General features: G+C 42.9%; 1 protein-coding gene and 1 pseudogene across 1 annotated transcript in view; one reads left to right on the top strand and one right to left on the bottom strand.

The window, feature by feature from the left end:
* CDKAL1 (CDK5 regulatory subunit associated protein 1 like 1) overlaps positions 1-18413 on the top strand; it is a 674860-nt gene that overhangs the window by 594182 nt on the left and 62265 nt on the right. The gene's annotated exons all lie outside the window — the stretch shown is intronic.
* On the bottom strand, positions 15700-15843 carry LOC125996955 (uncharacterized; annotated as a pseudogene).

Here is an 18413-nt window from a genome sequence, read left to right on the forward strand (position 1 = left end):
CTGAAGTCACAACCCAGAGCATTTTCAATGTCCCATCTTTTCTCAGGCCTCATTGGATTTCTAGCCTTTTTGTAGACTCAAGTCTTAGCAGCTTTGTAGGTGTTAGGAAAGCCAGTGCTTCCCACCAGGCAAGTTGGGTGAGGATGATGTAGCCTCTGATTTGCTGGCTTAAAGTATTTGGACACATCTTCTCTTCCTGACCCTCATATTTCTCAAATGTCAGCTGCTGCTTACCTTTTTTTTAACTAGTAAAATTGTATTCTTTATTAAAATAAATCTTTTAAGCTCTTAAGTTTAGATTATACTATATTTTGTTGAATTAAATAAATAACGATGGGGCTGGATGGCGGTGGATGGCAATGGATTTCTCTCTGCCATCCCAGGCCACGTGGCTCCGCAACCCCATCTAGCCGGCAGGTCCCAGGCCCAGGTGAAAGGCGAAATCACTCACTCACAGGCAGGCATCAGGAAGCATCATCTTTATTCATGCCCTAACCACCACAGGTGTGTGGCCTATCGCATAACCTTTCAAGCATTCAGCCATTCTTAGCCCTGCATCGTATAATTCAGCCATCTTCCTTTGGCCTCCATCCTGGTCAAAGACCAAAAGAGGCAAAGAACCTAAAGCCCGCGAGCGCAGCAGGGCAGAGCCCCTTAATTCCCTGGCTTCAGGGTTTATCTACCTATTCCAAGACCCCTCCCAGGAATGGGCGGTGTTTTGCTGGTAAGGATACACCTAATATCTGGTTCCCAAGACCCCTCCCAGAAATAGCTGGGTCTTAGGTAACTACACCTAAATCCAGGGTCTCAGATAGGTACACCAACATATTTTTTAATTGTAATAGATTATCTAAAGACCATGATTTACATAGTTGCTCATAATATGTTTGTTTCTGCCATTTTGTGTTCCAACACCAATCTTACCACCAGTGTAAAATTCCCTTCACCATTGTCCCCAAATTCCCACCCATTCCCAAGCCTGCCCATATGGGAATATATATATTATTATATATATTATTAATAATATATATTGCTTATTTACAAGTAATTGGTAATAAAAGTCCTGCAAAATGAAAATTTGTGAGAATTATTATATCTTGCAATGAGCTATTAAGTCATTATTAGAAGGATTACTAAGCTACTGGCTGCTAGTTGATCATTCAGTTATTTGTTTTGTTTCTGACCATTAGTTGGCTTTGATGCCATGCTGACATCTAAATTGGTGTGTTCCTGCTGGAATGACAGTATTGAAAAATTTGGACTTGACTTGTGGGTGCATGTGCAATTCCCTGAGATCCAGGAATTCCAAGCTCTGTGGCTGCTATTGCCACATTTGTGGCGGATCGTGGTTTCAGCTACCAGGCCTTTCAGAAAGTACGGGAAAGCAATGGGGAGGATGTCTGTACTCATTCTGACTAAGTCCCATTGATGTCAGCTCCAGGACCGGCATATTTGGAGTTTTGGTCTACCAGGCACTTCTGCAGAGATCAGTGGTTAAGAAGTAAAGTTAGGGGCCCGGAGAGATAGCACAGTAGCGTTTGCCTTGCAAGCAGCCGATCCAGGACCAAAGGTGGTTGGTTCGAATCCCGGTGTCCCATATGGTCCCCCGTGCCTGCCAGGAGCGATTTCTGAGCAGACAGCCAGGCATAACCCCTGAGCACCGCCGGGTGTGGCCCCCCAAAAAAAAAACAAACAAACAAAAAAACAAAAAAAAACAAAGAAGTAAAGTTAGGCATCAATGCAGCATTGATTGTGGGTGGTGGGTGCAGCTGGTGAGGCTTCAGCCTGCTGCTCACCTTTTTTAGTGCATGTGTGAGAAAGAAGCCTCAGGAAAAAATGGATTCCATAATAAATATTCATAAAAAAAACTTAACTATATTCTTTCCCTTCCTTCCAGTTGTCACTTAATATGTTCAATAGTCTAGACGCTTTAAAGATACTGAGTTATTATGTATTTCCATATTTTACTCCTTATGTCTTTCCAGGGCTGTTGAGAAAAGGGACATCATAATGAAAATATACTCTGTGGCGAAGTAGCTCAGTTCAGCCCATTTTAATGCATAAATTCAGAGTTGGAACTAACCCTAGACAAGACTGGAGTCAAGTTTGCCTCTTTAACAGTGAGCTTCCCCTTTTCCTTTTTGCACAACCTTCTTGCTGCTTAGAAATGCCTCCACCTCTTGCTCTCTTATCTCCCACAGTTAATCCTGCTTTCATGAAAGAAAGACAGAAACACATTCATTTCAATGTATAAATTATTGAAACGTGATCAGGATGAGACTCTACCCAGCAACTTATGTTTTAACACAAAGACAACAAAATTATAACTGGAAGTGGCCTTTTCTTTTTTTAACAAATTACTTTGGATGATATGATGCCCAGCAAAGATATCCCCACATCTCTTGGAACTGTTATATTTAGGGAGAAGCCCATTTTTGACCTTGGAGTCCATAAAATACACAATGTCACGCAGGAAGGGGATTGAGAACAGAACTGAGAGGATAACAAACTTCTAGCTGCAGCATTATCTACTTCTTCCAAAAATTACATGCATAAGTCATAGTGCTGAAGAAGGTAGAAAATAATAGTTTCTGCTTTCAGTGAAATGGCGGTTTTCTTGTCTTTCCTTAAAATTATCATTTCTCAGGGCAGCCAGAGATAGTAAGGCCTTGCATACAGTCAACCCAATTCGATCCCCAGCATCTGTATATGGGACACCCAAGCACCACCAGGGGTCACTTCGGAGCACAGTGAGGAAAAGCACAGAATGCCAAGAGTGCTCCGAACCTCCCCACTCCACTTCATCATCACTTCTGAAAAGTAAATGAATCAAATTCTTGTTATTGTTTGAATATCTATCAATTCGATTCATATACACATCTATCTTAGATAAGAATACAAGATAAGGGCTGGCAGGATAGCACAGCTATAGGATGTTTGCTTTGCATACAACTGACCCATGACAGGACCTGGATCCTATATGTTCCCCCAAGCAAGGAGCGATTTCTGAGCACATAGCCAGGAGTAACCCCTGTGCAGCACCAGAAAAAAAAAAGATACAAGATCAAATCTTTGTCTTCCTTGGGAAAATGTACATAGTTTTGATTCCAGAATCCCTGATAAATAAGCAACTGGAAAGAGTCAGAGATACTTGCTGTTTAGCTTAGCCTCCTGCTGATTCTGTCCTTCTTCACTGTATTTCTGATAGCAGGTGAGGGCCAGATAAAAAAGTTCAGGGGAAGGAATGAAGAGGAATCCATTTACTGGCTAAATGTTCCCTGGACTCTATGAATAATATACTATCACTGGGTTATATTGTATGTGATAAGTTTTTCCTGGACAAGCACTGTGTCTTATGTTTACAAAAACCCTTAAAGAAAAACTGAGGTAGGCTCAGTTTACCTTGATAAGTTCAAAGTAAATCTTTGTTGAATGGAATTGGGGGTGTGTTCAAGTTACTTACAGAAATTACTTTTGTAGAGACCAGATGAAAACACTGGAATTTGGGAGAGGGGTTGTTTTGTTTTGTTTTTTGGGTTATTTTTTTGGGGGGGGGTTCACAACTGATGATGCTCAGGGGTTAATCCTAGCTCTACGCTCAGGAATTACTCCTGGAGGGCTCTTGGGACCCTATGGGATGCTGGGGATCGAACCCAACAGCTGCATGAAGGGCAAGTGTCCTACCACTGTGCTATTCCTTGGGCCCCAGGTTGCCTTTTTAATTTTATTTCTGTACTCACTAACCTTTTCATATTTGATAAGTAAACTGGTTTCTGATGTATATCATCTTTTTTAGGAAAGAAGGTAGGCTCTTGCTCTTTATAGCTGGTTTTAAAGCTGAAGAGGTAATATAGGGGATAAGGCTCTTACCTTGAATGCAATTGATCTTTGTTTAATCCTAAACTCTCCTGAGCATGGCCAGATGTGGCCCAAAAAATATTTTATATAGATAGAATGATAGATATACTTATATATATACATACATAAATATATGCATGCATGCATACATACATACATACAGCTGACTTATACTACAGGTCATTTTGAGTTTAGTGGGTTTAATCCCAGTATTACATATATAATCTAATCCCTGTGTTTTGTTTCACCTCAGATTCTAAATTGAGTACAAAAGAAGCAGGAACTTAATGAGATTCTCCCCTTTCTTTCTCCCCACCTGGCAAGGCAATGACCTATTTGAGTGGGAGCATGTGGCGAGGACTGGGGTCCACACCAGGCCCCAGACTTTTGGGCAGGGCAGCCCCACCAGAGCTACCGTGCCAAAGAGAAAACCAAACAAAGCCCATTTGAGAGGCCCCATTCAGCTTGGCAGGGGCTTCAAATGAGCTGAGAGCCATAGAAATTGGGGCCCTCAGCATTCACTTCAAGCAGCAAGATTTGTGACCTCTGAGTCAATTCTAGTACTTACCTCCTGGGGAGCTGGTAGCCACAAATGCCCTCTCAACCCTGGCAATGATTAACTAAAGAATTGGATGAGGCTGGGTGGATTCATAGGCTAATGGGCCCCATGGGCCTCCTCTAAGAAGGTTCTGGAAGCCAGTAACTGACGTGCCTAGAAGAGGTCCATTGTTCCAGGTAATAGAGAGAGATTCAGAGATGAGCGATTGTGTTGGTAGTTCGAACCAGCACATAAGCCAGTGGACAAATCAAATGCTTTAGGAGAAAAGGAATGTACCAACTCAAAACATGGTTGCCTTCAAGAATAAGGATGAACTAGCTGGTGCACAGACTCAAGAAACGTTATTCTTTTAAAGTTATTACAGGAAGTCAGAGATGATAATGGTTGCTTTGCCATATGCCCCTCGTAAAGACTGTTTATTTGAAGCAAGGTCGAGGTACCACATGGTAAAACTCACAAGCTTTATTTACCAGGGTTTTAACTTGTGCAGAAAACAACAACAACAAAAAAAAAAAAACATGCTGCCAGACAGTATGTCTGTTTTGTTTGGATTAGAAGCATAAATATCTAATTTGCCTTGTTACAGAGAAGAATGCATGATCTAGGCTTCATTCCACAGAGTTCAAAATATAGGGAACATTAATTTGTTGACTGGACCCAATCCTTGTTCTCCTATGATGAAACTGATCTGTATGTTCAGCTTTCATGTAGTCCTATTTTATTTCTTAGGAGCTAAAAGCACACCCTTTGCTATGAAATCAGAAAGAAAAGCCAGCAGTAATCTGGGTCATTTCACCCTCAAATTAGATCAGCTACAAAATACATGGTGATGCCTTTCTGAAAGTTTGTTTTTGTTTTTGTTTTGTTTTGTTTTTCCTCCCAACATCTCTCTGTTGTTTAGAGCTTTTCTTCTTAAGTGTTGTGTCATCAAAGCAAGACAAAATTTCTCATGAGCAAACAGGCAGAGCCAGTTAATCTTTTCTTAGCAGGATTTTAGTTCAAAAGCTTGTCTGTTCATTTTTCTGTGGAAACAGCCACAACAACAACAACAACAACAATAACAGAAAAGAAAACATGAAGGTGACTGTAGCCTCTATTGAAAACTTTGTGTTGTTGTTTGTTTTTTTTTTTAAACAAAATTGGCCTGATAGTATTTCAATTAGAATCTGATGGTTTATTCTTACTTGCTTTCTTTTTTTCTTTTTCATTTGTCAGGCTTTTTTTCTTCTTTTTTTACTGGTGTCCTGCCAGCCAGCTGCCATTCTACATTTGGTGTTTCCATTTCTTGATGTATTTGTAATAAACAAAAGCAAATACATTTTTATGAAACCATAAAAATGATCAACTAGGCATTTTCCTATCGAATGCTTGTGTGCAGTGTAATTGTTTAATACTGTTTTCTTTTCCCATTAAGTCAACCTGAGGGACTATTGATTGTCCCAAACACCATTCCTTAATGCCATCATGCTCCAGCCCCGGCTCTCCAGGGACCCTAGTCTGGAGGGTAATTGTGTATCTCGCTGCTCTCCATTCAGCGCCCTGGTGACAGCCCATCTGGAACAGCTGGGAGGAGGTCCAGAGCACCAGGCATTCCACACACCGATTGGGGCCTGCTGTTCTGGCCTCCAGCAGACTCCCCTGCTCTTTATGGTGAGGCAAAGAGAAGCAGGCGAGTCTGAAGGTGGAAGAAAAACCCAATGTTCTTGCAGGCATTTTCTAATGTTACAAGAGATTCTAACTGAAATTCTCAGCTCCTAGACACTATGGCGAAATCATCACAGGGCCTACTAAAAGATTTTGTGCGAGCCTCTGCTCAGCAAGCCATCACATTGTCTTCCAGAAGTTCTTGAATTCCTGGGTGGTTCAGTTTTATGACCTGTAGGAATGGGCCTGTGCATACAGATTGTCCTTTAAACCCACAGTCTCATAGAGCTCCACTGGCCAGGCTATGACTCTGCTCTAGATGAAGGTCTTGGAAGCTTCATTCAGGTTCTGAAGGTCTAGCAGGGCATTCTGGGGACAGTAGGGTGCCTTGGTTCAGAGTTGCCATCTTTGTTCAGAGTCTCCTAACAAAAATTTTAAAATGGGGGACAAAGGAGAAGAATTGCAAAAAAAAAAAAAATTCCCTAACTACACATGCCTTATAGTAGGTCTTTGTTAAGTGTTTACTATCTCTCTTTCCCCTTATCTAGCACCCAGAATCCATGTTCCAGGGAACTGGGCTAAACCATGGTCCCTCATTTATATGAAGGCCTAGAGCTCTGATGTCTTCTCATGTTTCCACAAGGTCTGCCATGCTTTTAGCCTCCTCCCTGTGTCCTGACTGTGCAGAATATACATTTCAATATGAATCTTGTCACTCCTTTAAAAAAAAAAAAAGACACTGAAAAGAAAACTACCAAAAAAAAAAAAAAACAACAACAACAAAAAAAACAAAACAGGATTTTCAAAGCTCTGTGACACTGCTCGGAGAAGGGATTTCTTTTCTTCCTTCCTGTGAAACTGTATCAGCAACACCCTGGGAAACTGGAATTCTCTATTAACCCCAAGGTCAAGCCTCCATCTTAACATCCTTCTCTTTTCATCACTCCTCGTTTATAAAGGAACAGTTTATTCCCAACTTGATCCCTATCTGCTTTGTATGCAGCGTGCTAAAATAATCTCATCGAAGACCAACAGATGAGATTTGCAATCTGCCAGGACCAGGGAATAGCATAAAATCAAGTCATTCTAGTATTTGAAAAACATCATAAGGATCCCATCCAGCCCCTTCATGTACAGTTACCATATTCAAGAGATAGTTAAGTGTTTTTCTGTCTGAAATTGCCATGCTGATTGATTTTTGGTTAAACCTATAGTTTGGGATCTTTGGCACTAAATAGCATAAAGAGTGTCATTCCTTAAAGGTTATGGTAAACTAGAAGATGGCTTTTTTTTTTCTTTTAAATCAGTACATCTGGGTCTGGAGCGATAGCACAGCCAACACAGGATGAAGCCTGGTTCGAATCCAGACATCCCCTAGGGTCCCTAGAGCCTGCCAGGAGTGATTTCTGTGTGCAGAGCTAGAAGTGACCCCTAAGCACCTCCAGTGTGACCCAAAAACAAACAAAAAAAATCCAAAAAGTGCCTTGGAGGTTGTGTGTTTCTGAAGCACTGATATTCAGTGTTTTTCCTTCTTGCTTCTTCAATGGGTCTCACTTGTGTGATTGAGTCATCCATTAATAGAAAACGATCAGCAGACATGGGCTTGGGAAGTCCCAAGAACAGACATTCGCCTGACCTCTAGCCTGTATTCTTTAGGACTTAGATTTTTTTTCTTTCTTTTCTTTTCTTTTTTTTTTTTTCCTTTGGTTGTTTCGGCCACACTCGTTTGATGCTCAGGGGTTACTCCTGGCTAAGCACTCAGAAATTGCCCCTGGCTTTGGGGGGGGGGGACCATATGGGATGCCGTGGGATCAAACTGGGGTCTTTCCTTGGCTAGCGTTTGCAAGGCAGACACCTTACCTCTAGTGTCACCTCACCGGCCCCAGGACTTAGATTCCTTTCACCTACTTCGAAATGAGAATACAGGGGCCTTTAGCAATACTGGGGTCTCCATTCCTGGCAAGTGATACATCCCACTTGATCCCCAATAAAGTGAGTTTATATGATATTGTTGCATATAAAGCTAGGCTCAGTGGCAGTCTTAGGAAATATACAATTATCATCATATCAACAAGAGCAAGGTGCATACCTTGATTAAGAAAAAAAAAAAGCACCTTGTTGCTGAAATATCAGTCATCCTCTAAGCTACTGAAAAACTTGTGTTGAGAGCCCCGCTGGCCCATGCTTGGCTGCCATAAACCTTTAGTCGGTAAGAAAGTCAGTCAGATAGGATGGGCCAATAAAATGAATTGTTTTGCAAAGTAGCATGCTCAGATCAAATTTGCTCCTCAGGGACAGGAAGATAGTACAGAGGTTAAAGGCGCTTGTCTTGCACATGACCAAATCCAGCTCAAAACCCATATGATTCCCCCAAGCTCATCTAGGAGTGGTTTCTGAACATGGAGCCAGGAGAGAGCCTTGAGCAGAGCTGGGCATGGCTCCAAAACTAATAAATTATAAAAGAGAAAGTTCCTCAGAAGAGCAAAGACTAGTTTGCATCCCTGCTTCTGTCTTCATTATGTGAGAAGCTGGGACGTCCGTATGCCATTTAGCGCTTGGTACCCCAGTCCATCCTCTCTCTTCTGGTGATGTACATTGCTGACTCTACTTTGATTGGAGAAGAAGCTAATTATGAATTAGTTAGGAATGGTTAATGGCACCTCCCATTCGGTGGAATGGGCGCTGGGGAGGCAACATTCATGTTTCTACCACCTTAGAAACCAACCAAAGGAAAAAAGGGGTGGACCTCCTGTTCTCTCTTTTGCTGCACAGCTCTGCCATGATCTATTTAATCCTGAATCATGAGACAAAAACATTTTTTATTCACATGACGTTCCCATCGTATCGCTAATACCATCTTAAGACTTACTTTTTAACTAATTCATTCTCTCATTTGTGGCAATCTAGAAAAGTTTATTAAATCTAATGACTGTTTTAGGATTAAGTAGGGGGAAAGCATGTTCTAATTACAGGGATGGATAAAAGCAAACTAATTAACCAAAAAAAAAAAAAAGTGTATTTCCTTCCCCATAGATGTCTGGTCAGCCATATCTGAGATGAACTCGAGTTACCTAGCTCCTGAGGTTTTTAATCATGTTTTGAGATTGCATTTTTTACACCATCTGTACCATTAACATGACTGTAATTTCTGTCACAGTTGGAAGCTTCAGTTAATAAATGTTTTGTTTGGGAGGGGGCCGGGGAGGCAGGCTAGAAGATTGGGCCTGCTTATGAATGAAAGGAACAAGGGACCACATTAATGGAGTGACTCCAAATGAAGTACAGGATTTTTATGACTGAGATTTGGCCCTCCCCTCTCACCTTATTGCCACATTTACTTGGGGGAAATAGTCTTAATTCATTATTTTCAAATAAAAAGGTCTGGAACTGGGGCCGGGTAGGTGGCGCTGGAGGTAAGGTGTCTGCCTTGCAAGCGCTAGCCAAGGAAGGACCGCGGTTCGATCCCCCGGCGTCCCATATGGTCCCCCCAAGCCAGGGGCGATTTCTGAGCACATAGCCAGGAGTAACCCCTGAGCGTCAAACGGGTGTGGCCCAAAAACCAAAAAAAAAAGGTCTGGAACCAGAGAGAAAGTACAGGGGCCAATGCCCTTTGTCTTTGCGACCAAGCCTGTTTCCATCCCTGCTGCCAACTGTGGTTCACTGAGTACCTTCTGCGGTGACACCTGAAAACCAACTAGTATAGCCCAACCGCGTCCTCTACCCCAAACACTAGTTTTTTAAAAATAAGGTCTAAGTAACTACCTCATTTCTATGTGACAAAAATTACAGGAAGGCATAGGTATAATTTATGGAATTCAGAGACATATATTTTTCACTGTGTGCTCTGATCAGCAGACTATTTCTTTTAAGTTTCAAATGAGGGGCCCGGAGAGATAGTGCAGCGGCATTTGCCTTGCAAGCAGCCGATCCAGGACCAAAGGTGGTTGGTTCGAATCCCGGTGTCCCATATGGTCCCCCGTGCCTGCCGGGAGCTATTTCTGACCAGACAGCCAGGAGTAACCCCTGAGCACCGCTGGGTGTGGCCCAAAAACCAAAAAAAGTTTTAAATGAGGTTTTTATTTTATTCTTTATTAGTGTTATTATTATTATTATTATTTTATTGGGCTGAAGAGATAGCATGGAGGTATGACATTTGCCTTGCATGCAGAAGGACGGTGGTTCGAATCCAGTCATCCCATATGGTCCCCTGAGCGCTGCTGGGTGTGACCTAAAAAACAAATATATTAAAATAATAATCATAATAATAATAATATATATTATTATTATGATTATTATTTCAATCAAAGCTGGTTTTACTGTAAGCTTTTCAAAAGCATAGCGGGGGGCTGGACAGCAGGTCAGGCATTTGCCCTGCATGCAGCTAACCTGGGTTCGATCCCTGACACCCTGTTTGGTCCCCACCCAAGCACCACCAGAAGCGATCCTTGAGCACAGCATCAGAAGTAAACCCTGAAAACTGACAGATGTGGCCCCCAAACAAAAAAAGAAAGCAAATTGATTACATATTCAAAGTTGGGGTGAATGATCAGAGTCATTACCACATTAATTTATTTGCAATTTCAAACAACTGTCATAGGGCCAAAAAGCACCAGGGATTAAGGTACTTGATTTGTCGGCAACTGACACCTGCTTGATCAGCAGCAGCACCTGGTCCCCAAGGATTACCTGGTGTCATCTTGGATGTTCCCCAAGTAACACCATTTGTTGCCCTTGTAGCCTTAAGCACCCCCAGGTGACCTGACTGACCCCTAGCAAAGAGGGATCTTTCAGCCTTTACATTAGCCTCTTAGTCCATTGGACTAAGAATACTGAGAGAAGCCTAGAGCCTCCTGAGCATCACTTGGGAGCCCCCAAATCCACCCTCCCCATAAAAACACACACACACACACCCTAAAATCTGGTTAGGATAATCTGTCTTTGCCTCCTGAGCATCACTTGGGAGCCCCCAAATCCACCCTCCCCATAAACACACACACACACACACACACACACACACACACACACACACACACACACACACCCTAAAATCTGGTTAGGATAATCTGTCTTTGTTTGTTTGTTTGTTTGTTTGTTTTTATTTGGGGAGTCATCCATTGGTGTCAAGTCTTACTCATGGCTCTGCACTCAGGAGGATCACAACCTGGCAGGACTCAGGGACCCATCTGGGGTGCTGTGGATCGAGTCTAGGGCAGCCCTGGGTGCAAGACAAATCCTTCCCTGCTATACTATCACTCCCATCCCCTAATTAGTATCTTGAGGGCAAACATAGCTAAAGACTGAAGCAGCAGGCTTCAGTCACCAGTCCACAGATAGCATCTGATTCACAGGTGTAGAAAAGTCAGAAACCGCCAACTTGCCTTCCTGGTCCTAACTGAGGGTGCTGTGAACCCTTCTGCAGAGCAGCTGCTCATCCACAGGTGTGAAAGTTGGAGGGGGGTGGGTTCCTAAACTCCGCTCAAGCCTTGACTTTGTATGTCCATCGGTCACATAGTCCTCACAAGAAAGCCGCTGATGAGATCAAGCCTGCAAGTCAACTTCACATTTAAAATGCTTTCAGATAATTGTCAGCCAGTCTTATTAAATCCAGCAGCCTAATTTCAAGGTTGTCCTATCAGCCCCTCACACCCCAGCCCACCCCACCCTCCCCCGCCCCCTGTGACAGGCTTTCCATATCCCGTGGCTGGCTTTCAGCTGCACTCCTCACCAGACTGAAATCAAAGTAATGAAAATAGTCAGACTGCTCATAAAATGTCACATTACTCGGAGAGCACACATTATTTCTACAGATATTTTCTGTCAGTCACCAGATCACTACTCAAATGACAGCAGTGCCTGCCTCGATACAGCCTTTAAGAAAAAAAAAAAAATGACAGTCCTGGAACTGCACCGGCGCCTTCTCCTGTGTCCCTTTGATCTCGGCCCGCAACAGATAGCAAATGTAGCTCGGAAATAAATAAAACATTTAGAGGAAAGGGGAGAAAAGGTTAGAGGCTTCATTTTGCTTATCAATGTCATTTCCAAGCCAACAATTTTATTAGGGGTAGGGGTAAGGCAGCATGCTATTTTTAGCTCGGGCCAGGGGGTGGGTGGTGGGGAAATGTGACATTTCAAACAAATGTCATAGCATTTCTTCAATACAGAAGCCATGCTGTCAGCTGTCTAGCTCTAAAGAATTATGGAAAAGCTGCACTGAACCCCAAGGAAAGCAACACTAACTGGGTTTTTCCTATGAGCATACCCTAGTCTGTGGGCAGACACCAGAAGGGGTCCTGGGATTTCTAGCAGAGCTCTGGCAATGTGGCCCCAAAGAGCACTTTTTCAGGTTTGATCCCTGTACCCCATATAGCCCTCCAAGTCTTCCAGGAGTGACGTCTGAACACAGCCAAGAGTATGGCCTGAACACTATCAGGTGTGGCCCAAAACAAACAAACAAAAATAAACATTTCTTAGAAGCTTCTCTTCTATCTACCTACATTATAACCCTGTGCTCAGCCTTATGACATTTGATTTTTCATCTGTGACTCTGGAAGAGAAGCAGGTTTTGCACAAAACCCCGCCTCCAAATAATGATTATAATGTACAAGCCAAATAAATAACCTATTTTTAATGGCTTATTAACAAATAGTATGTCAGACACCAAAAAAGAAAAATAAAGAGTAGAGGAAATATAGATTAGAATTGAGTAGCAAAAGAATACGTAATGAATATAATTCTTGTTGCAGAACATTTGGGCCTTATCGCTTCACTTGTTTTTATTTTTGGCATATATGCACATGAAATATCTCTGGGCTGTTATTTTGCTTCTCAGGGACATGAGCCATATCTTACGTTTCTCCAAATCCCCCACAACGCCTAGCACAGCTCTTGATAAAATGACTGAACAATTAAAGCATTGGTTGGAGAAATATGGCTTATATCTTTTTTTTTTTCATTTTCTCTCTCTCTCTCTCTCTTTTTTTTTTTTAAAGAAAACAACTTTCTAGCTCACTTCAGTCATTCTCCACCCAAACACACAGACTGGTTACTTTCATCCTTTGCCATATTCAAGATTCAATTCCTACTCCTACTACCCTGCTCCAATAGAGGAAGGACCATGGTCTCAGCTGAAAAATTACCAGCACATTTTTCTAGAGGAGGATTTCATTTTCATTAAGAGCAAAGGTAGAGTCAGTCTGTGCTCTCTGTCTATTTGGGGCAGAGGATGGGGGGAAGCTGGGCCATACCTGGCCATACCTGGCAGTGTCAGGGGTTACTCTTGGCCCTGTATTCTGGATTTATTTCCAGCAATGCCTAGAATCAACTAGTCTCAGCTGCCTGTGAGCCAAGTGATTTATAGACTATGCTAAGAAAAATTAGGGGCCAGAGATTAAGGACCCAATTTGAATCCTTAACCACCATCAAGGGATCACTGGTTAGCAATGAGTTAGGTGTAGCCCTGGACATCAATTTTGTGGTCCAGCCTTCCTCCCCCCATTAGAAAAAACGTGTTTATTGAAGTAAAATTAGTTTCTTTTTTTGTTTGTTTCTTTTTTGGTTTTTGGTTTTTGGGCCACACCTGGTGACACTCAGGTGTTACTCCTGGCTATGTGCTCAGAAATCACTCCTGGCTTGGAGGACCCTATGGAACGCTTGCGGATCAAACCGCGGTCAGTCTTAGGCTAGCGTCAGCAAGGCAGACACCTTACCACTCCGCACCACCGCTCCAGCTCCTAAAATTGTTTTCTAAGATTGTTATATGTCTCTGTGCTGTGGGCCTCCAATGTTACCAAATCAGGCCCTCTACCAAAGTGCCTTTAATTGTCCAGCAACTTCCAGAAGACTCTTGTCAGCTTGAGTTTGTTTGCTTTGGACAATAGTAGGTCCCTTGCCTGTTTTTAATTTTTTGTTTTTTGTTTTGGGGCCACACCCATTTGATGCTCAGGGGTTACTCCTGGCTAAGCGCTCAGAAATTGCCCCTGGCTTGGGGGGACCATATGGGACGCCAGGGGATCGAACCGCGGTCCTTCTTCTCTTTCCTTCCTATCTCAGACACACACACACACACTCTTTTACAAAGCTCTTCTATCTTCCTTGATTCAGAGGGAAGGGGCTGTTAGGCTTTCCTGGAAGTTAATGATCCCTAGTACTTCCACATTCACCTATTTTTGTGAAACTTCCTTTTCCCAGATGGCCCTAGAAATCCCTCTTGGTTTGGGGGACCAAATGGGACACCAGGGGATAGAACCATGTTCCGTCCTAAGTCAGCATCTACAAGGCATACACCCTACCACTTGCACCACCTCTCCGGCCCCCAGATTATATTCCTATCCTATCTTTTCTAATGTGTTTTAATGTAGTTTTTACTTGGTTGGTTTGTTTTTTTTAATTTTGGTTTTAGGACTATACCTGGCAATACTCAGGGTTTATTCCTGGCTCTTATGAATCACTTTGGGGACCTGATGGGGTGCCAGGAATCAAATTTGGTTCAGTTACATGTGCAAGACAACTGCCTTAACCAGTGTACTTTCTCTTTGGCCCCTGGCATAGCTTTGAACACTTGTCTATCCCCTGGTGCCCAATGGTCTGAAAGGCAGAAGGTTGGGCTCTAATTCACAAGTCTCATTCCTAGAGATGCACAACTGACTTTGATTCCTACTTCTGCCTTTACTAGCTCTGCACCCTTGGGTACATAATTTTTTTTTTTTTTTTGGTTTTTGTTTTTGGGTCACACCAGGCAGCACTCAGGAGTTACTCTTGGCTCTACATGCAGAAATCGCTCCTGGCAGGCTTGGAGGACCATATGGGCACCCACTGGGATTTGAACCACCATCCTTCTACATGCAAGGCAAACACCCTACCTCTATACTATCTCTCCGGCCCAATTACATAATTTCTTAGTTCCTCAGTTTTCTGGCCTATAAAATGAGGATAATAAAATACATTTTCAGGGGCAGGAAAAATAGTATAGGGGGTATTTCCCTTATTTGCACGCATTCAATACAGACTTGGCTTCCAATACCATATACGGTCATCCCTCACACACCTGGAGTGTCACCTAAGTACAGTCAGGAGTGAGTCCTGATACTGAGGACAGACCCAGGAGTAAACCCTGAATACACAGCCAGGAGTATGCCCTGAGCACCATTGGGTATGATCCCTAAAACCAAACAAAAACTTTTTTTTCTGAATTTTTTTTTTGTTGTTTTGGGATCACACTGGTCTGTGTTCTAGGCTTACTCCTTACTCTGTGTTCAGGGGTGACTCCCAGTGAATCTTAGAGAACCAAGCATATCTGGGATCCAGCCTGGCTGAGCCATGTGCAAAGCTGGTACATACTCACGGGGGTATCTCTTCAGACTCTGGGCTTTCTTTGCTTTCTTTTTTTTTTTTTGTTTTTTGTTTTTTGTTTTTTTTTGGTTTTTTGTTTTTTATTTTTGGGTCACACCCGGCAGCGCTCAGGGGTTACTCCTGTCTCCAGGCTCAGAAATCGCTCCTGGCAGGCTTGGGGGACTATATGGGATACCAGGATTCAAACCACTGTCCTTCTGCATGCAAGACAAATACCTTACCTCCATGCTAAATCTCTGGCCCCCCTTTCTTTTTTTTTTTCTTTTCTTTTTTTCCTTTTTTTTTTTTTCCAGAGGAGAGCATGAATGTAGTCCCCCACTACCACAAATTATGCACTCAAATTTCCCACATTTGGGGAAATCGCAGGGGTCAGCACATCCAGAGTGCAATGGATAAGCTTCATCCTAGGAAAACCACCTTCGTTTGTTTTGTTTTGTTTTTGGGCCACACCCGGCGGTGCTCAGGGGTTACTCCTGGCTGTCTGTTCAGAAATAGCTCCTGGCAGGCACAGGGGACCATATGGGACACCGGGATTCGAACCAACCACCTTTGGTCCTGGATCGGCTGCTTGCAAGGCAAACACCGCTGTGCTATCTCTCCAGGCCAAAAAACCACCTTCGTGATCATGGTATCTTCCTTGCTGCCTCTGAGCTTTTTTTTTGTTTCTTTTCTTTTTGTTTTTGTTTTTTGGGTTACACCTGGCAGCGCTCAGGGGCTACTCCTGGCTCTATGCTCAGAAATCGCCCCTTGCAGGTTCAGGGGACCATATGGGATGCCGGGATTCGAACCACTGTCCTTCTGCATGCAAGGCAAACGCTCTACCGCTGTGTTATTGCTCCGGCCCCCTCTGAGCTTTCTTAATGATAAAATAAATGACTAATAATTTTATACATGTGGGAATTTTATGTTACTGCAAAATTGTACTGGTACCTCACCTTCTATCCATCAAGTCAACATACAAAGCTCCCAATGCTGATGGGTCTTGCAGCATCCTCTGTCCAGGTCTCACTGAGGCTTGTTCTTGCCTGGGTCCTGTGTACACTGTACCATCCATGCTGTACTTCTTGGTGCTTCTCTCCTGCCATGGCTGCAGGCCCAGTATCTTCCACTGTCCTTCAAGGTCATCAGTGGGGCCCACATCTACTTTTCCAGGCCAATAGCTTCTAGGCACTTGGATAAGAGCTATTGCTCTGACTGAGTGCAGCATACAAGGGAATGGCAGCGGGCCTATGTCCCCTTTTTAAGTGATTCTGTCTCCAACCCTTGTCCACTGCCTTTTCCATCCGACTGACTGCCTGTCACTTAGGGTGAAACTCAAAATAACTAGTGGTATTCACTGATTACCGGACACCTCTGAACTCCCCTCTATTTCCAGTATAATAACAATTAGAAACTTGCTGTACATAGCACTATCACATCTACAGAGCATCATAGGTACACGCATACACATAATAAATTTGCAATTGCCTTTTATGTGCCTGTTTGACATCATTTTAAAATAAACAACATGTAAACATAAACTTCAAAGGAAACGAGTTCTTTCTAGCATCTGTATTCTCTAAATGTATAGAAATATTTTCTACTCCAAAAAAATCAATGATTTGTTTTTTTATCTATATGCCATTATTATTTGGCTCTCTGGCTCCCTGCGACATTTAAAAAGGCCAGGATTTGTCATCAAAGCCTTGGTCTATTTTCCCACCCTTATCACGTGTGATCTTTGAGAGAAAAAGATGCACTTCGTCTCTGAAGCAGTTGTGTAGCTAGACCTTGCCAGGCACAATTTTTGAAGCTTTAATCATTTGGGCTCTCTGTGAAATGGAAAATTTAGCTTACTTTGTACAAGTTCTTGGTTCGGTGATTGCTAAATGCTGGATTGTGTAAAATATGAAAGCGCAGAGGATGAGAATATGATCACTGTGTAAAGACTGATGTCTTTCATCTCAGTTCGTGGACTGACCAGTTTGGTAGCCAATTTTGTGTCTGTGAATCTCAAATTTATGGATTATTAATCATTGACTATTGATTACAATATGATTGGAAAGTTGAGCAGTGGTAGTTCTTTCAAGTGGACATCACCTTCTAGAAGGCAATAGAACACGTTTTCCTAAATGGTTTTCTTTCTTTTTTTTTTTTTTTTTTTTTTTTTTTTTTAGTTTTGGGCCACACCCGGCGGTGCTCAGGGGTTACTCCTGGCTGTCTGCTCAGAAATAGCTCCTGGCAGCACGGGGGACCATATGGGACATCAGGATTCGAACCAACCACCTTTGGTCCTGGATTGGCTGCTTGCAAGGCAAACGCCACTGTGCTATCTCTCCAGGCCCCTAAATGGTTTTCTTTTCTCTCTCCAGAATCTGTTTTGAATCAGGGTCATGTGGGTGAGAGTGGGAGGGGAAGAGGAATATGGAGTTTAGGTGTTTTCCCATGAATAGATGATTTCTAGTTGGAATGGATTTGGAAATAAAAGTTTTGTTTGAAAGTAGCTTAGGCTAGAAATGGAAAAAGGAAGCCCTGGGGCTGAAGGGAAAGGGGAGGTAGGAAAGGGGAGGAATTAGATAGGGGGGGTCTAAGGGTTGGCCTAATTTCAAATCCTGGCCTTCCTATCATCCGGGGCTTTCCTGTCTAGTGCTGTCCAACAAACACATCTAGATAGACCTCTTGCTTCCTTCTCTCTTGCTTCCACACTTTGCACTTTCCCCCAAATTTATTAATTTGCTTTCCTTTTTCTGCCTTGACCCAATCCTAGGAACCTGCACTGGCCCTACTGGCCCTCGCCTGCCTCTCTCTGTCTGGCGCATCTGACATTTCATTTGTTGGATGAATGAGCCAGTTTGCTGAGAAGTCACTTTGCAAGTTGGTTCTTACTCCTAATCTCGAAGAGACCCACTTCCCATACAGTAGTCCTTTATCGGGCTGGGAAGGAATCTCCTGAAATCCATGAGGAAGGGGGGAGAAATATCAGTCCATGCTGCCTGGTTTGGTTTTGTTGTCAATGCTTTTTTTT

The sequence above is a fragment of the Suncus etruscus genome, chromosome 18, assembly GCF_024139225.1.
Source record: "Suncus etruscus isolate mSunEtr1 chromosome 18, mSunEtr1.pri.cur, whole genome shotgun sequence".
NCBI classification, from domain to species: domain Eukaryota; kingdom Metazoa; phylum Chordata; class Mammalia; order Eulipotyphla; family Soricidae; genus Suncus; species Suncus etruscus.